The sequence below is a fragment of the Vulpes vulpes genome, chromosome 4, assembly GCF_048418805.1.
Source record: "Vulpes vulpes isolate BD-2025 chromosome 4, VulVul3, whole genome shotgun sequence".
Classification (NCBI taxonomy): Eukaryota; Metazoa; Chordata; class Mammalia; order Carnivora; family Canidae; genus Vulpes; species Vulpes vulpes.
This window is the reverse complement of record NC_132783.1, coordinates 57,931,301-57,955,850: the sequence shown is the minus strand read 5'-3', so window position 1 is coordinate 57,955,850 and position 24,550 is coordinate 57,931,301. Positions and strand designations below refer to the sequence as shown.

The 24,550-nt window shown below is 37.7% G+C and overlaps 1 protein-coding gene across 2 annotated transcripts in view; it reads left to right on the top strand.

The window, feature by feature from the left end:
• Window positions 1–24,550, top strand: part of GPAT3 (glycerol-3-phosphate acyltransferase 3) — a 61,890-nt gene that overhangs the window by 9,481 nt on the left and 27,859 nt on the right. The gene's annotated exons all lie outside the window — the stretch shown is intronic.

Here is a 24,550-nt window from a genome sequence, read left to right as displayed (position 1 = left end):
AGGAATAAGTCGCTTGACTTAATGAAAAGACTAAGCCATTGTGTGTTTTTTAAAAATAATGTACAATTTTGTGCTTATCGAATTTAAGATTAAAAATAATCAAAATGTCAAGCATTTCACTAAGAGGAATTAATCTTCTGGAGGCTTGTGGAAGAGGAATTATAGAGATTGTATCCCATGGTGCATTCTGGAAATAAAGTATTTGAGTGAAAACATCTGCTCATTTTGTGTGGTTGGATTGTTACATCCAAAAGATTGAAACCATACATAGATCTTTATGGTATATCCTTAAACATCAAGTGTTGTCACCAGTAACATTTTACCAAGATTGGAGATTTCTGGCTATCCACAATCCTATTTTTATTGCCAGATACCTTCTCTTCGACAGAGCAGATCTACAGTTTTTTAATTTTCTGGGTACATCTTAAAATGTGTATCCTTATGATATAAGGAGACAACAAACTTTATTCCTGGTTTTCTGTTGTACTTACTTAGACTTTGGGACTGTCACTGATCTTGAGTAAAATTCTATGGAGCCTTGTAGTTTGGGGTGGTGGCAGTGCATGTCTTGGGACACAAAATGTTTCAATTTGGTAGGTTAGGGATTAAGAATCACTATGTGAGGGTGTCCTTAGCACTAGTTTAGATTTTTTAGTCTATACTGAAGTGAATATTGTCACTTGTTTTTTTTTTTTTGGCCATGCATTTGTCTTTTCCATGGTACCTCCGGGAAAGAGTGGAAATGAACAAGAGGAGAAAAATATAAATCATGATGGTTTAGAATAAGGCTAAAGCCTACCAAGTTTGTCTTCTTTCATTCAGAGTAGCTGTCTTTCCATTTATTTATTTATTTATTTACTTATTTACTTATGATTTTATTTATTCACGAGAGACACACAGAGAGAGGCAGAGACATAGGCAGAGGGAGAAGCAGGCTCCTTGCGGGGAGCCCGATGCAGGACTCGATCCCAGGACGCCGGGATCACGACCTGAGCCAAAGGCAGGTGCTCAACCACTGAGACATCCTTAGATCCCACTGTCTTTCCTTTTAGCCATGAGATTGACAATGACTGTTGCAATTACTGAGCATTTGCTACCTGTAAAGTTGTTGAGGGATCCAGGGAAGATTAAGATATGGTTTCTGTGAGGCGACAGGTATTGGACAGGTCACTGTGATAAATGCTAGAGTAGGTGCATAAGCAAAGGACAGTGTGAGATCTAATTTAGTATCTGATATATGCTGCTTTCATCTCTGTTAATCCCACAACTGTGTGTGGTATGCACTCCCACTCCCATCCTGATTTCCATCCTGCTTGGGTAGCCCTGGGCCAGGGTGTGTGCCCTGTTGGTACATCCTGGTGTTTGGAGTCAGCGGAGAAGGAGGATCTTCCTCCTACACAGACTGGCCAAGGGTGATGAGACACCGAAACACACTGAGGGTATGTGCGCAGCCACTGCAGTCATCTGCCTCCAGAACCTTAGGTCTCTATGCCACAGCCAAAAACGGCTCCAGTTAGCACTGAGCCCATCAAAGTTGAGGCAAGGGTCACAGGCAGGCCAAGGGCCCTGGGGGTACGGGTGTGATCTGGGTATGTCTGAGTGGTGTAGCACTGATGATAGGTTCAGGAAATGGAGAGGGAGAGATTGGCTAAACAGGGGAAATAGTTATGTCTATTTTCCGCACCCAAAATTTCTTCTGCTGCTTTTCCTTGATGAAGCATATTTTTGGAAACACTTTTGAGTCTCTCTTTTGCCAGTTCAATCCCTCTTGCATTATATTTCTCCTGTGCTTTCATTAATAAGCCAAATGAAAGCTGAACCTAAAGAGATATTAACTTTGTGGTTAAATCGTTCTCTCCTGTCTTTAATAAACCATCTCATTTATTGACTGAGCTTCAGATATGATCACATACAAGATCTCTCTCTCTCTCTCTCTCTCTCTCTCTCTTTAAGATTTTATTTATTTACTTCATGATAAACACACTAAGAGAGAGGCAGAGACATAGGTAAAGGGGCTCCCTGAGGGGATCCTGATGCGGGACTATCCCAGGACCCTGGGATCATGACCTGAGCCAAAGGCGGATGCTCAAACACTGAGCCACTCGGGTGCCCCAAGCAAGATCTCTTTAAGAAGCTCTGTTATTTCACCTTCTTCCAATTTTTGAGGACGTTTCCTCATAGTCACTAAATCATTGAAGACAAATCTTTCTCCCCTTCAAGTAACTATGTTATTATACTCAACATTCAACATAGAGTTACTCTCTTTCCTAGTTTTTGTTTCCTGAAGGCTGATGGGTTCTCCACTCCAGCCATTGGACAAGTGCACCTCTTCAGACCCAGGAACATGGTCCGATTAAGATTTTATCAACTTTTATCTTACGCTGTTGTCAACAGTGCAAGGGACCATTAAGAGCTGTGAACCTCTTCCTTGGGTACCTGACTGATTTCGAGGATTTATTGTGCGATAAACTTCAGTTAGTTTGTAATTAGGATTGTATTCGTAATGAATATAATTCATTATGCCATTTTTATAACTTGAGATTAATTCCACTAGAAATTGCATTATATTACTAGGGCATTGTGAATGATTACCAATCAAAAGTCAACAGGCAGGAAGAAAGGCCCAACTTTGCCCTTGTCCTGGAGGTGTCACAAACAATACAAATAAATAGAAACCATGGCTCAGTCATTTTGGCACTGTCCTCTAGAATGTGCTGCTTGCCTGACACAGCATTATCTGCATGGGCAATGCATACCACCTCCTCAGGTCCTCCCCTTTGCCACACTTCAGTAGGCACTGCACATAGGGATTTGGGGTCATGTGGCCTATGGTTAATTAAGTGCCCCCCATGTCTCCCCTGCTGAACTTCTCTTCTGCACTGTATGTGTTACCCCTAGCCCCCAGCTCTTCCTCCACCCAAACACACACAAAGGATAAAATACTACAGTGAAACTTCTGATGTCATACCTATTCAGAGAGAATTTAGGCTGCTTAACATTTCCTTCTGATTTTACTTTTGAAATTCATTGTGAGACTTGAGTGACCATGTTGATACTGGTACAACATTGGTTGCATAAATATTAAATCTCTTGCATTTATATAAAATGTGGGATAGTATTTTGTGACAGAAGTTTGCATATCATTTTCTATACTTGTTTTGTTTGAGGCAGGCTGGTTTTTTTTTTTTTTTTTTAAGATTTTTATTTATTTATTTGAGAAAGAAAGAGAGCAAGGGGAGAGGCAGAGGGAGAAGCAGACTCCCCACTGAGCAGGAGCCCAGTGCAGGGCATCATGATCTGAGCTTCAGGCAGCCATAAGGCAGATCCTTAACGGACTAAGGCACCCAGGCACCCCACTGGGCAGGCCAGGGTTGGGGAGAGGTTGTTTGATAGTCTGCCTAAATCAACTAAGATGATTTATTGTCTTGGTGTAAACTCCCTGAATACAAGTCAGTATCGGCTATCCACATGGATATGGAGTATAATGAATCTAATGGGGTTATCTTGCTGATAAAATGTTGGAACTTGTCTAGCTGCTTGCAGAGAGAAAAATAATCCAGTTATGGGATATGGAAGGATTATAGAGTGAGAGTTTCCTTATCATTGCCAAATGTCTACTTGCTTTTATTAGTCTGCTTCTGATTGTAAATCTTGTGCTTGATGGTGGTGATGATGATGATGACAATTTTCAAACATACACAAAATAGAGAAGTAGTATAATGAGCCTGATATGGGCGATACTTGTCAAGATTTTTGCCACACTTGATTCATCTGTGCCTTCTTATTTTTTGCTGAAATAGTTGATGCAATATAAGATTTCATATCTTTTCATGCATTTTTAAAGAAAAGGATTAAAAAATAAAAAGGTTATTAAAAAAATAACCACAGTACTATACTCAAACTTAATTTTTTTTAATATCATCTAATATACAGTCCATATGTAAATTCCCCTAACAGTTTAAAAAGGTTTTGTAATTGATTTGTTTGAATCAAGATTCAGTCATGGCTCACAGATATGTTTATTTACTTTTTGATACTGCTTTATTGGACATATGGAGTACTGGTTTTGTTCCTGGAACAAAAATTGCTTAATGGCAGGTGATTCTGAAAATTCACTAGCGTACCATACATTTTTATCTTCACAGCTTAATATAGCTCTGTGCCAGACAAAATTTTGATTCTTTTGCTTTTGTTTGTTTTTAAACCATAAGATTAGTAATCTGTATTTCTAATATTATGATATTTATTACATGAACTTTTCATATTATATAAAATTTAGTCCATAGCCCCTCAATTCCACTTCTAAGTAAGATATCAAACCTATCCAACCAAACTCTCAGCATGTATGTATTAGGAGACACTCTACAAGTGGATAAATAGTGAAAATGTGCAGACAATGCAGTCACTCGTCAGGAGGAAAATAAATATGTGAACTGGTTCAAATGAATTAACTGGATTTACATGAAGAGAACAAAGTACACAAATCTTAATGTTGAGTGAAAAGGAAATGTATCATATAACAACATTTATTTAAAATTACTACTAAGGGATCCCTGGTTGGCTCAGCAGTTTAGCGCCTGCCTTCAGCCCAGGGCGTGATCCTGGAGTCCCAGGATTGAGTCCTACATCGGGCTCCTTGCATGGAGCCTGCTTCTCCCTCTGCCTATGTCTCTGCCTCTCTCTCTCTCTCTTTCCCTCGTGTCTCTCATGAATAAATAAATAAGATCTTAAAAAAATTACTACTATAAACAGAACTATGTAATTATGTAGACAAGCATAAAATATATGTGGAAATGATATATACCACAGGTTAGTGGTTATCTTCTAGGAAGGAGGAGAAAGGATGGGAAGATGGCCTTTAACTGTATCTCTAATTTTTTTCTCTTTTTTTAAAAGATTTTATTTATTTTTTCATGAGAGACACAGAGAGAGAGGCAGAAACTTAGGCAGAGGGAGAGGCATGCTCCCTGTGGGGAGCCTGATGCAGGACTCGATCCCAGGAGGTTGGGATCACAACCTGAACCAAAGGTGTCTAGACACTCAACCACTGAACCACCTAGGTGTTCCTCTGATTTTTTCTTTAAAGAGTATCTATAGTAAATATGACAATGGTTATCTTTTTTCTTTGTTGAACTCATTTTTGGGGTTAAACGTATATTTTAAGCATAAAAAAAGAACCCTCCAACTAAATAAAATATAAAGAATTGCCCAGCTAGAGTCTTTAGTCTGATGCATAGAACTTGTTTTATATGAATAGAAAATACGTACTTGTCTCAGGAGTGTGATTGATGGTTACCTGCTCCAAAACACATCTCTGTTGAGTCTGACCAGTGCCTGGAATTGAAGCTTAAACTTATGGAACAAAAGAGTTATTAATCTAAGTCTATTACCTCTTAGAGGCAGGATTCTCAATTTCAGTGCTACTGACATTTTGGGTAGAATAATCTTTTTCTGTCATGGAGAGTGGTCCTATATGTTGTAAGATGTTTAGCAATATCCCACTAGATGATAGTAGCACACTCTTAATATGACAACCAATGGTGTCTCCACACATTGCCAAATGTTCCCTGGGGGCAAAATTTTTTCTCTTCTTCTCACTTCTGTCCACTCCTTTGTGAACCACCACTCTTAGAGAATAACGTGTTAATCTTTTGGTACCCAATATTGGTAGCATAATTTTTTTGTAGTTTTCTAATAAATAGGCCCTTGGAGGAATAGAATTTGATTTTCAGTCTTTGGTGCTGGTGTGGGGAAGGATGGAATATGAGGTGAGGCTTGTGAACAACAGTTAGTAGACAACTCTGTATGGTGGGAGAGAAGGCATGTTCTTTAAGAAAAGGAGGAGTGAGACAAGGGAATCTTCCTTCAAACTTTGCCTCATAATCTGAGGAAAATATACTGTTTTGGAGGGAGCTTTACTTTAGACTGGACTGGAGACTCCTGTAGAACTATGTACTCTAACCTCTGAAAGGAGATGACTCAGCATTTAATTCCTGCCAGCAATGAGTAAGCAGGAAGGAGTGGTTCTGGCAGGGAAGAAGGTAAAAGGTCAGATCAGACTAATGGTATTTGCTGCGTTGTGAAGTGATGGTAGGAGAGTGATGTAAGCCCTAAATCACAGAAAGGAAGGCTCCCATCTTAAGAAAGCAGTTAGGGGGCTCATGAAACATACTGTTATCTTTCAGATCATTTTTCTTGTCACATAGCAGCAACAAAATAGGTGACATGACTTGTCCCTTATCCCCATTTTCCAAGAAATTCATTTTGCTTTCAAATGTAAGTGATAAAAGCAGGTTTTAGATCATTCTGTCCCCAGTACTATGTAGTTGTTGGAGATCTTGATGGTGCTTTAGCTCTCTTAGTCTTAAACTCAGCACATTAGGAGAGTACTGGCATCACAGAATGGTGGAGGTTGAAAAAGCCAGATAAGAACAGAGACTCAGGGATTCTTTGAGAGTGAGAAGAGAACTGGATCAGGTGATAGGATAGTCAACTTGAGAATACATTCTCTTTTAGAAAAGTTTTCTGTACCCGCCATTGGGAGGAATAGACGTTTCAGCAGATACCCATCAAATCCAAAATCCATCTAGTCATTTCATCTGTTTAAAAGATTTTATTTATTTATTTGATATAGAAAGAGCGAGAAAGAGAGAACAAGCAGGGGGAGCAGCAGAGGGAGAGGGAGAAGCATACTCCCTGAGGAACCAGGGAATCCGATGCAGGGCTCCATCCCAGGAGCTGAAGGCAGGCACTTAACTGACTGAGCCACCCAGGTTCTCCACTTTGTAATTTTAGAAGTGTTCCCCAAACCAGTCTCCTCACCTAACACACCCCTCTAGCTATTCTACCCCTCAGAGAAAACCCCAGTCAAAAGTACAAAGCTTCTCCATTTTGTTTCTACTTTATAGACAAAAACCTATCAATAATAACAATAATCACTGCCACCTGTTAAACAATGGCTCCATTGTGCAAAATTTATTTACATGAGGAAGGTCTTGTGAATTCTCACATAACTGATGAGAAAGCTATAGGTGAAGGAGGTCAGGTAACTTGCTTCAGATTCAATATGAAGTGGAAGGCAGACTGAAAAGAAATCCCAATCTAATTTGTCTTTCCTATTCCAAATCCCTTGTTGCCACCCCCTTCCTATACTATACCTTACCTGCTCCTATGGTCAATTTGTGCCTTCTCAATTCTCCCTTTGAAGGTTGAGGTAACTCTTCCACAAATGGAAACTCCTCTGCTGAAAGTTGGCTTTGTCACATACTAGGAAACTTGTAACATCTCTATCTCAAATCATCAATGCAACTTTTCAAGAAATGAATCTATTGAGAATATTTAATATTTAGGATGATACTAAAAGATATTAAATATCAGTGCCAAACATTAAGGTTGACATTTATAGTTAATTTGATGCTTCTCTGTTGTGGGGTTTCTTGTTTAATCAAATTAGGCATGTCTGGTTCAACAAAGTTAATGTGGGCTGTCAGCCAAGAAATGGGTCCACAGTGTGGTGAATGGGATGTTAAAATGAAATGCTGCCTGTTAATTCCAAATGCCTATTAGTTTCTCTGCAGTGTTGACTGACAACTGATGACACTGTCCATACTTCCGCTCCGTTTATGCTTCAAAATAGGTATAAACACATGGTTAATTTTATGATTAGTATTTATATCAGGGATTAAAATCTTCCTCTTCTACAATCAGCATTGCTTATTTTGTAAGTTTTTGGGGAATATTTAATGATTAAAGGGGGAGTTGATTTTCTCATCTGCTTTTCTCAGGAGAACAAGTGCACCTCCAGGACTGCTAGTTCAGTACTTCTAGTCTTGATAACTGAGAGACACTAACAGAAAATTACTCAAAATTTAAAAAGGGGCAAATTACTCTATTACAGGTATATTAACCATATAGAAAACAGGAAAATAGAATGTAGCTTTATTTCAGTAAGACTTGACTGTATCCTATTCCAAATAGCAGGTGGACAAGTGTCCACTCTGTTACCCCTCCCACAACCCTGGCAGCCATCACTGGTTGATGAGTCCTTGCCACCCAACCACGATGTAGCATCCTTAACACAAACCTGCAGACAGCTTCTCACTACTGCTTTGAAATCTTGTCACCACTCTTGATCAGGAGAATAGAGTTTCTCACACTGTGTGCCAAAGGATCACTAACTAAAACGAGGAGAATCTTTTGAGTAATTGGATTTTGGCATAGATTTGGTTGTATTGTTTGAGATTGTACTGAAGACTGATGCAATTGGAAGTGCAGTATCACTGAATGAATGGTCTTAGCTGGGTTTTTAATAACCTGGGAATTGGAATAGAATTTAAGGTAATCTTGATTGTTTTGATGAATGAACCATCAGAGAGAGAAGTGACATTCAAGATCCTTTACTCAAGAAGGATGCTCTGAAATGGATAGAAAAGCCAGCCTTGGTTACGTGGTAGGAAAAGGCTTGCCACCTCAGAAGGCAGAGTTTTAGACCATCAGGCGGGGAAAGCCAGGGAAAACACAGAACCTAAAATGATGCCGCAGTTTGTGGCAGAACCAGCATGTTTAACTACACAGTGACAAGCTGCTCTGCATCACTAACCCTGGTCTCTGCATGAATGACACTTACCAAGCATTTTCCGTGTACCTAGGTTGTATTCTGAACTATGCCCCCAGGCAACCCTTAGCCTACTTTAGGAGATATCACCAATCTTCACATATCTATATGACAATCAGAAGCCAGCTAGTGCTGATGGTATTGAACTTCACAAAAATAAATATAATGAACTTGAGGAGGAAAATTCATAACCATAACACAAAAAGAGATTATTTTGGATGGGGGACGTCAAAGAGGGTGTTTTGGTGGACGTGTTAGTGTTGAACCAGGCATGTAGAGGTGGTTTGGGATTAACTGAGGTGACAGGGCTTTCTAAACATGAGGAATGAGGGAATAGCTTGGATAGCAGTGGGAGTGAGCTTAGTTCATAGAAGGCAACAGACATAGAAGTATGATTGGCTAAGAGGGTGACATAAGGTTGTGAAGGACTCGAATGCAACGTGGTTTAGATGTGATGTAAAGACAGAGAATCTCAGGTTTCCTGTTTATATTAGGGATCATAAAGAGGAAATTCTGAAGCCCTCAAAAAGGATGACTATGGTGGCCACCCAGACCTGTGGAGGTTGATGATTGAATTTGAAAAAAAAAAAAGCGCGAGATGATTCATATGACAGTTGGTTAATTATTAGAAGGAAGAAGCCATCTCTCTTTCCCTCTGTATCTCTACAAGATGGAACAAAAAGGCTGGCTTAAAGTGTTGCATGTAAGAAAGAGCTTCTTAGCAAAAAATGATTGTAAATCTGGACCAGGCTACTAGGTAGATTACACAGAGAAGTTTTAGAAATGGAGGACAGTTGAGAATCTGAGGAAAGGTCCAAATTATATAACACAGATTTTTTTTTTTCAGTTTTTAGCAGGGCCTTGTCATCTTGGTTGTAATAAATTCTGTAAAAGTTTTAGATTAAAAAATGTAGTATTTGTCTCTGTAATATTGGTATCTGTTTGTGGGTCATTGGCTCCATAAGCAGAGAAAGCAAAAAAGCTCTTCATCACTTTTTTTATTCTGTCAGCAAGTAGCAGCAACCCTTGAAGCCCTCTTCACCTTTTCTCCTCTCTAGGAGGTTTTATAATGGCATTTCCCAATTTTCTCTGTTTTCTTGCTGAAGCTCCTGGGGCAGCATAAGTTTGTGAATGAAGAAAAGGTGAGGTGCCAGGGTGCCAAAGCATGCTTGGTGCCAAGACGCCTGGGGAGATGAGGAGCAGATAGTGGTGGTTCTGTGTTTGTTGAGGATTAGCTCTTGGGGCTTAGAGAAGGGAGACAGCCTGTTGGACTTGTGATTAGAAAGAGTCCTTTTCTTGGATTGGAGTAGGAGGAAACTATTGATGTTTGGATGCCCTGGGGATGCACAAAACTCTTAGGGACCTTCCCTTTGTGTGCCAGCGTCAGTGTTTTGTTTTGTTTTAAAGATTTTATTTATTCATTAATGAGAGACACATGGAGAGAGGGAGAGACACATGGAGAGAGGCAGAGACATAGGCAGACTCGATCCCAGGATGCCAGAGTCACGACCTGAGCCAAAGGCAAATGCTTAACCACTGAGCCACCCAGGTGCCCCAACCTCAAGTGTTTTGAAAGGTCTTCCCTGAACCTCCTTCACTGACTTTTCTAGATCAGATGCCTGGTTTTCCTGCATCACTTCCTCAGAGTGCTGTTTCTCTCAAAGCTCAGGCTGGCTAGGGAAGGACATTCATTCCCTGGAGTCCTATTTCGTTTTTTGAATGTTCCTTAGAGAGTAAAACCCACAGAGCCCTTACGTCTCCTGTAACTTCTGGGGACCCTGGGTGGAACAAAGGAAAAGAGTGGGGCATGGTCTGCTTTTCTGTTTGGGTCCCAGAGCCTTCAGCCAGTCTTGCCTCACTGTTTCTGGAATTGATGGGCTTGCCTCTGTGCTTCTCTGGTGTTGCGTACTGGGTAGCCTGCACTTGCTCATTTCACCTGGGAAATGGAGTGAACCTAAAAGCCCAAGCAGGTAGGAGAGACACCATGGACAAACCTTGTGGGTAGGATAATTGGCCCCTTTACCTTAGAATATCTGGAAAAAATGCACTGTATACAGAGGACAGTAACTTGAAGGAACATTGACTTTGGCCTTCACAAAAAGCTAAAGTACTTTGGAGACTGTGCATATACACACCAAGGGACACTCTTCTTCACGTTATTAGAGAAAACAGCATTGTGATTTCTGGTATTCCTTTGTAAATTCTCTTGGCTCACACAGAGAGGAAATTGATAATGAATTCCAGAGGCCATTTCTTTAGAAAAAAAATAAGAAAAAAAGATTAAGACTGGACAGGGAGTATGAGTTTTGGCTATGAGTAGGTGATAACATTCTCAAACACCTGCTTGGTAGACTAGGTAGTGGATGTAAAGTCTTTGCAAAGAGTAAGTGTAATTCCTTTTTCCCAAGCGTGGTAAGCTTTTTGTTTAAGTTGGTATCTGTTAGTGTATATCACATATATATCACTTCCTCTTCTGCCTCTGCAATGACGTTGATACAAATCTACCCAGATAAATGAACATCCTCATTTTCAATGACTCATATGTTCATGTCGGTGACTTTACTTGCCGGTCACTGGCTATTGCATGTGACCTATTTGCAACAGATCTCAAGTATGTGATGCCAGCAGGCCTTATGAAATCCCAGCGTGTGATGGTGTTCAGCCTTTGGTGCTCATCTGACATTCTATACAACGAGCACATGCCTAAGATTGCTAGTCAGTAGAGAAGCTTGCGTACTGGGGTATATATGCAAGGAGAGAGAAAGACAGTCATTTTGTAATCAGCAAAAAGAACTAACATCCTTTTTTTTCTTAAGAGAAGCCATTGTCTTGCCATTGTACCCTTACTCCCATAGAATAAGCCATGCCTTATGTCCTTTAGTACAAATTTGTTTTAGAAATTTAGAAATAACGTTTCATCAGTTTGATGTAACGTGGGTCTTTTTTGGGTCTTTGCTTATAATCAGTTAACACAATGACTGCATCATGTAATGGATGGAGTTGGTGGTTCATGGGCTCAAAGAAAACAAAAACATGGAGAAAATGGGGTTCTGCTGATGTGAAGAGTTTTGAATGATTTTAGGAATAGGGGTATTAGGTGGAAGAAATTGTAAGCGAAAGCAGGAAGGTAAGAGAGGAAACATTAGGGGCCCAAGGACCAATTTAGTTTGGCTGGAGCTAGAATGGGTGAAAATGAGTTGGAAGTAGAGTTAAGATTGGATAAATATTTAGGTTTAAGTCCTAAAAGACCTTAACTGCTAGGCTAAGACATTACTTCCTTAGATGAGAGGATCTCAAAGTTTTGGAAAGATAAATTTGGTAGCTTTGCAAAAGTGGGATTAGATGGGAAGAGGGAGAGGAAAATGGAGAAAGGAGAGATAGTAGATGGCAAGCCCTCCTAGAAAGTAATGGGACTGTGATTTGCAAATATTGAACCACCCTTGCATCCCAGGCATAAATCCTACTTGATCCTGGTGAATGATTTTTTTTAAAAATGTATTATTGGATTCGGTTTGCTACTGTTTTGTTGAGGATTTTTGTATCTATGTTCATCAGAGATACTGGCCTGTAGTTCTCTATTTTTGTGGTGACTTTCTCTGGTTTTGGTAACAGGCTGATGTTGGCCTCATAGAATGAATTCAGTATTTCTTCTTCCTCTTCTATGTTTTGGAATAGTTTGAGAAGAATAGGTATTAACTCTTCTTTAAATGTTTGGTAGAATTCACCTATGAAGCTGTCTGGTCCTCAACTTCTATTTATTGGGAGATTTTTGAATACTGGTTCAATTTCATTATTGGTAATCTGTTCAAGTTTTCTATTTCTTCCTGTTTCACTTTTAGTAGTTTATATGTTTCTAGGAATTTATCTATTTCTTCTAGGTTGTCCTATTTGTTGGCATATAATTCTTCATAATATTGTCTTGCCATCTTTTGTATTTTTCTGTGGTGTTGGTTTTATTTTTCCTCTTTCATTTGTGACTTTAAGTCTTTTCTTTTTTTGGATGAATTTGGCTAGAAGTTTATCAATTTTTAAAAACATTTATTTATTTATTTTTGAGTAGAGAGAGAAAGAGCAAGCATGAGTGAGGCTGGGGCAAAGGGAGAGGAAGAGAGAGAATCTTAAGCAGGCTCCACATCTAGTGCAGATCATGACCTGAGCCGAAATCAAGAATTGGACACTTAACCTACTCAGCCACACAGTCGCCCCTAGACATTTATCAATTTTGTTGATCCTTTGAAAGAAACAGCTCCTGGTTTCATTAATCTGTTCTACTGTTTTTTTTTTTTTTTTAAGTTTCCCTTTCATTTTGTTTAAATGAAAATAATCTTTATTATTTTCTTCCTTCTGCTGGTTTTGGGTTTGTTTGTTCTTTTTCTAGCTCCTTTAGGTACAAGGTTAGATTGTTTGAGATTTTTCTTGCTTCTTGAGGTAGGCTTTTATTGCTATATACTTCCCTCTTAGAACTACTTTGCTGTATTCTAAAGGTTTTGAACCGTTGTGTTTTCATTTTCATTTGTTTCCATGTACTTTTTTATTTCCTTTTTAAATTTCCTGTTGACCAATTAATTGTTTAGTAGCATGTTATTTAACCTCCATGTATTTGTGGTCTTTCCAGATTTTTTTCTTGTGGTTGACTTCTGGTTTCATAGCTTTGTGGTCAGAAAGGATGCATCATATGACTTTGATCATTTTACATTTATTGAGGCATGTTTTATGGCATAATATGTGATGTATTCTGGAGAATGTTCCAAGTACACTTGAAAAGAATATGCATTCTTCTGTATTAGGATGGAATGTTCTGAATATATCTGTTAAATCCATCCAAATGTGTCATTCAAAGCCACTTTTTTCCTTGTTGATTTTCTATTTGGATGATCTGACCATTGACATAAGTGGAGTATTAAAGTCCCCTACTATTATTGTATAACTGATTAGTTCTTTTTTGTTATGTTTTTTTTATTAACTGTTTTATGTATTTGGGTGCTTCCATGTTGAGTGCATAAATATTCACAATTCTTCATCCTCTTGTTGGGTTGTCTCATTTATTATCCTGTAGTGTCCTTCTTTGTCTCTTGTTACAGCCTTTCTTTTAAAATCTATCTCATCTGATATAAATATTGCTATCTATGCTTTGTTTTGACATCCATTTGCTTGATAAATCTTTCTCCAGGTCATGGGGCCTTGAACCAGAGCAGTGGGTTGGTGGAGAGATGGAATGTCTTGGCAGCCATATAGTGTGAGCCTTGGGGAAGAAATCAGGCTATAGGTTCACGTTTGGGAGTTATTTAGAGAGGGCAAAAACTGAAATGGTGGACATAAGTGAACTTACAGAGTGAAAAACATTTGCAAATTCTAGAGAAAAATTCATAGAAAAGGGATAAGTAAACATAAATGAATGAAACAGGATCAACCAGGGAAGAAGAGAGCAGAGGAATGGAAACTAAGTGAATGGTGAATTCTAACTTTATATTTTCTCTCTCCTTGTTCCTTTGCCCACTGATACTCCTTTGTGCTATATTTTCCTCCTAAGAATAATAGATGTTCACCAACTCCTTTTCAGAAATAAAACCTTTTAATGCCTTACCTATATACTGTGCTTTTCCATGAGTGTATACACATGTGAGGTCAGGGATTATCAGGAACTTCTAAAGCCAGCCTAGAAATGAAGTCTTTTTAGGTAAGTTTTGAAATGTCAGGGTGACACTGGTTATTTGGAAAGTGGTCATAGTCAAGTTTCACTTTATCTGTACAATTTGGAGGACATGCTGAGCCATCAGGCTGATGTGATTCTGAGATAGTTAGCAGATGAACACACGGGATATGTGTATGCAAGCTCTTGTGTGAATGTTTTGAATTTGGATTTATATATCTTTAAAAAATATTTTTATTTTTTGTGTAATACACTCACATGGCACAAAAATCAGTTATTTAAAAATATGCGCTTTGGTAAGTAGAGCCGAATCACTTAAGCATCTGTCTGCGGCTCAGGTCATGATCCCAGAGATGGAGTCCCACCTGGGTCAAGCCTCTAGTCAGTTCTGACGCTTAACTGATTGAGCCACCCATGAGCCCCATGTTTCTCCTAGATTTCTGTTTCACTTTGACTTCTAGGACCCTCTCATATATTTAAGGTGATAAACTTTTGTCTGTGAGGAGATAAAAATATTTCTTTCAGTTTGTGATTTGTATTTTTTTCTTTGCTTATCATACTTTTTCCTATGCAGATATTTTTCATTTTTATGTCATCAAATTTATGAATATTTTCTTTTTATAGTGTCTGGATTTTGAGGTTTTTAATAGTTAGATTCTTCTTCTGCCAAGTTTTAGAGAATTCTCCAATGTTCTCTTTGATTAGTTTTATGTTTTAAAAAAATATTTAAATCTTTGTTTCTTTTATTCTGGTGTCTTTGTCCAGATGACTATCCAGCTGTGGAAAAACTGAGTTAAAAAGTTCAGCTCTATGCAACTGATTTGTAGTGCATCCTTAATTTCCTGTGTTTGTTTGGATCAGTTTCTGTACTTTCAATTTGGGGCTCTTTCTGTAGTTTGGCAATTGTTGATAATGCTGCTATAAACATTGGGGTGTGTGTACCCATTCGAATCTGTATTTTTATATCCTTTGGGTAAATATCTGGATCATAGGGTAGGTCTATTTTTAACTTTTTGAGGAAACCCCATACTGTTTTCCGGAGTAGTTGTACAGTTTGCATTCCCACCAAGTGCAAAACGGTTCCCTTTTCTCCATATGCTCACCAACATTTGTTGTTTGTTGTGTTGTTAACTTTAGCCATTCTGTTAGGAGTGAGGTGATATCTCATTGTGGTTTTGATTTGTATTTGCCTGATGATGAGTGATGTTGAGCATCTTTTCATGTGTCTGTTGGCCATCTGGATGTCTTTGGAAAAATATTTATGTCTTCTGCCCATTTTTTAAGTGGATTATTTGTTTTTTGGGTGCTGAGTTTGATAAGTTTTTTATAGATTTTGGAGATTAATCCTTTACCAGATATGTCATTTGCAAATATCTTCTCCCATTCCTGAGGCTACCTTTTAGTTTTGTTGATTGTTTCTTTTGCTGTGCGGAAGCTTTTTATCTTGATGAAGTCTCAATAGTTCATTTTTGTATTTCTGTGGTATCTGTTGTTATTTCTCTTTCTTGTTTGTGGTTTTATTTATTTGGATCTTTTTTCTTTTTGATTAGTCTGGCTAGGGGTTTATCAATTTTATTAATTTTTTCAAAGAACCAGCTCCTGGTTTCATCGATCTGTTCTATTGCTTTTTATGCTTTAATCTTTATTACTTCCCTACTTCTGTTGGCTTTAGACTTCATTTGTTGTTCTTTTTCTAGCTCCTATATGTGTAAGGTAAGGTTGTATATTTGAGATTTTTCTTGCTTCTTGAGGAATGCCTGAATTGCTATATACTTCCCTCTTAGGACCGCCTTTGCTGCATCCCAATGGTTCTGAACTGTCATGTTTTCATTTTCATTTGCTTCCATGAATTTTTAATTTCTTCTTTAATGTTCTGGTTGACCCATTCATTCTTTAGTAGGATGTTCTTTAACCTCCATGTATTTAGGGTCTTTCCAAATTTTTTCTTGCATTGACTTCTAGTTTCATAGTGCTGTGGTTAGAAAATATGCAAGGTATGATCTCAGTCTTTTGGTACTTGTTGAGACCTGATTTGTGACCCGGTATGTGATTGTTTTGGAGAATGTTCCATGTGCATTTGAAAAGAATGTGTATTCTGCTGATTTAGGATGAAATGTTCTATGTCTGTTAAGACCATCTGGTCCAGTGTGTTATTCAATGCTGGAGAGTTTTTGATTTTAGTAAGGACAAAGGTTTTAAAAGTAAGAATTTTCATAGTGTATGTAGGTTTTCAGATTTCTTATTTCTTTTTTTTTTTTCCTCCAGGGAAGTAATTATTTTAGCTTCAAATATTGATGGTTTAATCACTTCTTAGCCAACTTTATGTTTTATTTCTTTTCCAGTTTATACTTTATTTCTTTCACTTGTCTAATTTTGTTGGCTGCTACTCTGGTCCAGTGCAGAATAGCAGTGATGCTAGTTGCCATTCTGGTTGGGGACAGGCTGTAGTGCCTTCAGTGTCTTCCCAGTAAACACCATGCTGGTTTTGATCTGGCTCTCCATCTTAGGTTAAGTACTTGTTGATTCTTGTTATTTTAAATCAAGAATGAAAGTAGAAATTTTCATGCTGCTTTCTGCAGCATCTTTGGTGATGAATATATTTTTTCTCCTTAGGCGTGTTATGGTGAATTTCATTAATAGCTTCATATTTGAGTCACCTTTGCATTTATGCACTAAACATTACCTGGTCATAATGTGGTGCTGAAAACTGCCAAAGTTGAGGTTAGGCTTCTTGCAATTGATCCTTGAGATTAGTGTATTAGCTACCTACTTACTTCCTCCTTCCCTTCTTCCGTTCCTCCCTTCCTTCTTAGATTTAAATATTTGGTAGAATTTCTAGTAAAACAGTATGGGTCTGGTGCTTATTGGGGGGTAGGTAAAGTTTTTTTACTCCCCACACATTATTTCATTTGTACAAATGATTCTTTTTAGAGCATTCATCTCTTGGTGTATTAGCAAGGGTTTGGGTTTTGTTGTTGTTATTGTTTAGAAAACTATTCATTTTGCCCAGATTTTTATTAAAGTCATTTGTGTAGAACTTTGTGCAAAGTTGTTTCTTATGATTTTCATAATTTTCTGTTTATGTTATTCTCCTTTGTAAATTATTATTTTATATTACATGTGGGTTTCTCCTCTGCCCCTATTTTACTTTTCTTAATTGGATTAATTGGTGGGATATATAGGTGCTTAAAATAAACTTTATCCTTTTTATGAAAAAAATTAAAATGAAATAAAAAGTTGAATGTCACTCTTAAATGTGCCAACTGGGGAAACATTACCAGGGGAGAGCATGAGTAGTTTCATAATGAATGCTTTTTTCGAAATGAGGCCATCATGATGGAGTACCTCTTAGGAAACCAAAGGAAATGCTAAGACAGCATTTATTTTGAGCACATTTCAGATATGCTCAGGTCATGATAGATGTGCTGATATTGCTCCCTTTTCTTTGTCTGGACCTGTTACATGGCATATAATAATCTAAAGTTTTTCTAAAACAGTTTTGCTGCTACAGGGACACATAAGAAATTTTTATGTAGTGAGGTATTTTTATTTTTTTCATTTTGTTTGTATTCGCATTTTTTTGGTTCGTTTTTCTCTTCAATGTCTCCACTTTCAAAATAAGAGAAACTTCAGACCGTAAAACAACAACCAAATGGCGGCCTAGCCAGCAGCAGCCCCTCTAAGAAGTATATTGCTGATTTGATCATCATATAGATAATATGTTATAAATAATAGGTGGAAGTACGCAGAAAGGTGTTAATGTGTGTCTGAATTCTCGATGTTCTAATATTTATTAGTAATAACTGAGTTCTCTCATCTTAAGTATTTCTCCTTCTAAATCAATTTACTTTGCAAGGTGAATGGTTTACCACAGATCTTGCTGCTTGTAGCAACAAAATGACAATACGACTAAGAGGTTAGGGCACAGGCAAGTTTTGTGGGCACCTGAAGCTTATACAATTTGGAGATCCTCTTTAGGTAATACCTAAAGAATGTACAAAATTAGGTGTGGGACCTTAAAAAGAGCCGTGCAGGTGAGGAGATTGAAGATGAACCTTATTGGCTTCTTGGTCAATCTATCTTTGGCTCAGTGACCTTGAAGTCAAACCTAGAGTCATGGGTGAGGGTATAACTGGCTATTGGGACTGTTAGAGAGTTATAGAAGTCACAGAGTCATAATCGGATAGGACAGGCTCCTCCAACAACTTGGACCTGGCTGAACTACAGAACCGGGGGAGGAACATCAAGTGGGCCACTGCCCAGGGGCTGTTTTTTGTTCTGCTTATCATGGGAAGGCACAGAGACCTCATCAGATGTGTTCCTGGCTCTAAAAGATTCCTGCCCTAGGTTTTTTTGTTTCTTTCTTTTTTTTTTTTAAAGGTGGCTTGCTTTACAATTATCTGGGAAGGATGAATAAGTGTGAGTCAATTAGTGACAACTGCATATCCAGATTAATGGAGGCCTGCATCAATATTCCATTCCTTCCCTCAAAGGCAGGAGAGACACTAGTAAGAATTGTTACTCAGGGCTTTCTACTTAGCAAGGTGAACTGGGGGTGACATGGAGTCGATGGGAAAGGTCTTACATATTTGGGGCTTGTCAAAAAGGCAGGTGTTGGACAGAGGATGTGCAAATTGAAGCTTTAGGATCTGAGGAAGCAATTAGTTTTGGAGTCACAGAGTTGGTTTCAAATCCTGGTTCTCTTCCTTGTTGTCTTGTGGCCCTAGGCAAGTACCTCATCCTTACCAAGCCTTAGTTTCATCATCTGTAAAATATGGGTGATAAACATCATAGGATTATGGGGATTGTGTAAGTGTAGGTGTCAAGGGTTCAGCCATAGTCTGCCATCAGAAGACATTCAATAAATGTCTGTTGTATTCTAGTTTAGAATGGGAAATTTAAAAATATTTATGGAAAAAAGGTATGATTTCCTAGAGCCTCTAACTGGGATTATAGCTACAAATTGTGGAAACTCTTAAATTTTTAAACAACGGAGGCACAATTAACATATATTAAAAGGCACAAATATCAAGTGTTCCACTAGATGAATTTTTGGGTATTTATAGACCTATCGAAGAACTTGTGATAGTCCCTCTATAAAGCATACCCCACATCTCAAAAGCTCTCTCAAGCCCCTGCCCGTATGTAGTGCTCACCCCTCAATCCCTATTGTAACCTCTTTTCTGATTTCTGTCATCCATTAGTTTTTCCTATTTTTGAAACTCACATGAATGGAATCATATAGTATATGCTCTTTTGTACCTATTTTTCTACAAAGTATTGTATTTATGAGATTTTTCCATGTTGTTGCATGACTCAGTGAATTTTTTAATTGCTTAATTGCTTTGGAATTTCCTTATTCAAATACATAATTTGTTTATTCACAGTTATGTTTTTAAAATGATTTTATTTATTTATTCATGAGAGACACAGAGAGAAAGGCAGAGACATAGGCAGAGGGAGAAGCAGGCTCCCTGTGAGCAGCCCAATGCAGGACTTGATCCCAGGACCCTGGGATCACCACCTGAGCCAAAGGCAGATGCTTAACCACTGAGCCACCCAGGAGTCCTTATTTGTTATTATGTTGATTGACATTTGGGTTGTTTTCAGTTTTAGCCATTAGGAATAAAGCTGCTCTGAATATTTTTGTGAACCTATTTGCTTATTTTGCTAGAGTACATACCTCAAGAGGAATTGAAAGTCATAGGGTAAGTGAGTGTCTACTTACCTGTGTTAGAAACTGCTGACTGGTATTCTAGGATGGTTGTACACTCAGAGTGATATGTGAGTTCCATCTAGCTGCTCCATAGTTTCTTCAACATTTGGCATTTTGGGCCTTTCCCATTATGGTCATTTTGGTGGATATGTAGTAGTATCTCATTTCGGTTTTTAAAAAATGGCACCTTAAGTGCTTCTCTTTCACTATGTAAAATAATATATGTACTTGACTGAAAAATTAGACATTCTACATGTATAAATAAGAACATTAAAACGCACCCCATGAAATCTTGTTACACAGAAAAGACCTATTTTTTTTTCTGAGTGTCTTTAGGTTAAAAGTGTTTTTGAAATTATGTGTATAACTACAGGGAAAAAGCATTGTGCTTATCTTCTTGAAACTACCCTATGCTTAAAAACTAATATTTTGATGTATTTCCTTATAGTTTTTTTTTATCCATTCGTGTATATTTTTAAACATGTAGTTGACATTTTAGCTTAGTGGGTCTGGGATTGGACCCTGACATCTGTATTTTTGTAGGTTCCGAAGATATTTTTGATGTGCAGCCGTGCTTAAGAGCCGTTGAGTCGGTTCAGCTCCTTTTCCTTCTCCTTTATATTTAGTGTCTGGCCGTCTCTCTATAGTGGCTGACTGACCCACTAAAAGAATGAATTTATTTATTTATTTATTTATTTTTATTTTTGATTTAGATGAGGAAATTGACTTCCAGTTAAATCAACTTTTTTTTTTTTTTTTTTTTTAAGATTTTATTTGTTTGAGAGAGAGAAAGAAAATGAGTGAGTGAGAGCACAAGAGCAGGGGGAGGGAGAAGCAGACTCCTCACTAAGCAAGGAGCCCAAGGTGGGGCTTGATCCCCAGGACCTTGGGATCATGACCTAAGCTGAAGGCAGATGCTTAACTGATTGAGTAACCCAGGTGCCCTTAAATTTACTTTTCTTTTTTTTTTTTTTTAATTATTTATTCATGAGACACACAGAAAGAGAAGCAGAAACATAGGTAGAGGGAGAAGCAGGATCCACGCAGGGAGCCCAATGTGGGACCCTATCCGGGGTCTCCAGGATCACACTCTGGATCAAAGGCAGCCCCAAACCGCTGAGCCACCCGGGCTGCCCTGTGGAAGTAGTTTGTAATTAAAATTTTAATTACAGATGCAGTATGTGAGCAATGTAGTAAATAAGAGATTAGAGATGAGTGATCAGAAACACCATATTCTCACCTTAATGTGTGTCTTTTTACAGAAGCTTTGAGAGACTAATCCTTGATAGTATGCCATTTTACCATCAAGTGCCTCAGTGTATACATCTCAAAAAATTGACTTTTTAAAAAACATAACCCTGACATAATTGTTACATTTAACTAATAACAATAAATTGGATTTTTAAAAAGTGCTTAGGAAGGAAAGTAGTGTTAATCCGGAACACACACACAGAAAACCACTGTGAAATAAGCATAGTCAAATCAGCTAATTTATATGATAGAAATTATGACTTGACTAATGGCCCAGGAAACTTTTTTTTTTTTTTATTATGATAGTCACACAGAGAGAGAGAGAGAGAGGCAGAGACATAGGCAGAGGGAGAAGCAGAGGGAGAAGCAGGCTGTATGCACCGGGAGCCCGACGTGGGATTCGATCCCGGGTCTCCAGGATCGCGCCCTGGGCCAAAGGCAAGCGCTAAACCGCTGCGCCACCCAGGGATCCCACCAGGAAACTTCTTTCACATAGTATATCTAGAGCTTAGCCTTGTGGTGTTACAGCTAAATTTTTGTGAAAAAAGGTGATAAACTGAGGACTGGAAGCCTGTGCAGTTAGGTGACTGTGTATTAATATATGTGATGATTGATGGAGAAGAATGAGGACAGAGGCTGGTGGTCTGAGGGATCTGCCCTATGCCCTTAGTTGTGAGAACAGTAAAGACCTTTCAGTCTTTAATTACATCTAAGTGATTGCTTGAATATGGGTCTTGTTTCCCACAAACTTTACATGAATGTTTCTTTTCTTTAAAACCGGCATCAGTGGTTCACCCCACTCCCACCTCAACCAAGTGCAGTTAATATTTACAACTACTTGGCCTTGGCCTCTTTAATCACATTGATGGGCCAAGAAGGATATTGGGGCATGGTAGGGGTAGAATGTAGGCCTGGCTTTTTTGCCAGGACGAGAGCCCCTCAGAGGAGCTCCTCATACCAGGAAAAGAACTTTGCTTCCAGTGGTTGGTGCCCAGACAGGTAAACTCCTCCCAGCCCACTTGTTTAAGGGGATATGAACTTTCTTTTTTTTTGATAATGAAGGTAGGATTAATTTAATCTTGTAGTGGATTAATCACTGAAACGGGATTCACAGATACTGCCTCTGATTCTTTTTTTTTTTTTTTTTTAATTGTGGTAAGAACACTGAACATGAGATTTATCCTTTTAACAAATTTTTAAGTGGTTAATACAATGTTAACTATAGACAATGTTGGACAACAGATCACAAGTAAAATTTTTTAAAAATTGAAATGTAACAGACACAGGCAAGAGTGTAAAATTAAAAATGTACAACTTAATGATTTTCCCGAAGTGAACTTAACTCATGTATCTCTCATTTAGATCAAGAAATAGAATGTTACCAGTACCCCCTGAAAGTTCCTGTATCTCCTCTAAGTCACTACAGGGCAAAGAAGTGTATATTTGTTAATTCCAAACCAGATTTAATTTAAAAATTTCTGGTAGAAACAGTGCTAATTGATATTTCTATTTCGTGTGCTACTACTGTATGATCACCTATGTTTTTGGGTTAGTTGGGCTTATGACTGGATAGGATTCTAGCTGAAACAGATAATTCTAAAAGAATTATCACCCAGAGTTTCCAAGAGAGAGTGTGTTTGAACTCTGAGCTTCTAACTTTTGGATTATAGCCCATTGGCAGATTAAGGATCAGCTCCTCTTTATAAAGCCTATTGTATACACTTTGGTCTGTAGTGGACTCTAATTTTCCCTAACTGCTGACCTAGAAAACATGCTTTACATCTGGAGGATGGCAAAACTACTGTGATTTATAAATGGGCAGTCATTCCAAGAGTTCACTTAGCTAATTTAGAGTTAATTATAATTGAAATGGTTTTAACTTCAGGTCCATTTCTTTTAACAGGCTTTTCATAGCTGGTATTATTTATGTACCATGCCTTGCTAACGGCATAGGGCACAGGGCAGCTTGTGCAATTAATCTCTCATATTAGAAAGAGATAGTTTTTCTCATTTTATCTTCATCCAAGCATCAGCCTTGTCAGGTTTGCCAGAGCATTTGGTATGAGGACAAAGTTCAAATGTTTATGGCTTTACTATTTTGAAGCTGACTTATGAAACAAAAGGAAGTCAGGGTTTTATCAATTTAAGAAATGTAGGTTGCTCTAAAGGAACAGTACTGACTTGTTAGTTATAAAACTAGGTTTCCATAATGACAATAAAAACTAATATCAAAATTGTGTCTGTGCTAGTTAAATCTGATATGTTTATATCTAGATTTGGAAGACTTTAGTCTACTTATGAACATTTCTTGGTGCCAAAAGAAGTATTTCCTCTTTTTCCTTCTAATCTGTACTTTGATGCCTGATACATAGTATGCCCTGTATGTTGACTGAATTAAATTTGTTTTTCTTTTAGAAGGTATGCTTAGGGTAAATTGAATCAGTAATTCTGACCCTCAATAGTCAGTATAATTTAGGAAGGAAGTAATATGATAAATTCAGTACTTCTTTTGACATCTAATTTTATAATAATACCCATATTTAGATTTTGTTTGCCTTATTAAAGAGCTTCTAAGCTGGTACGTGCTCTTTTACAATATAGATTTTCATCTTAGGAACAATTGTCAGTTCCATGTAACTTTTTTGTTGTTGTTGTTATAGCACATGCGTAGCTACTACTTAGTTTAATAAATAAAACTTTATAGAAACAAATTCTACTGTGTATGCCTTCCTGATTCCATTACCCTGTCAACCCCTGATACTACTACTTTGATTTTTATGTTTATTATTTTTATGCATATTTTCATACTCTCCCTATACATGTATGTGTTTTTAAACAATACATGGTATTTAATGTTTTGCATTATTTAAACTCTATAAAAATATCACCTTCCACCTATCATTCTGAGTTGTTTGTTCATGTTGATGCTTTAAATTATCTAAGTTGGTAATTAATTCTTTTAATTGATAATTAATTTCTTTTAGCTCTTATACAGTATACACTGTATGTACCCACCTTTTTTTATATGAGCTTCCTTTTATTATTTTATTATTTTATATGAGTTTTCCTCTATTATTTGTTTTTACTGATATAATTAATACAAAATATTAGTTTTAAGTTTACAACATAAAGCTTTGATATTTGTATATATTGCTATATATCCATCTATCTAATGCACCTTTATTTATTTATTTTTTTTAAAAAGATTTTATGGGCAGCCCGGGTGGCTCAGCGGTTTAGCGCCACCTTCAGCCCAGGGCCTGATCCTGGAGACATGGGATCGAGTCCCATGTCAGGCTCCCTGCATGGAGCCTGCTTC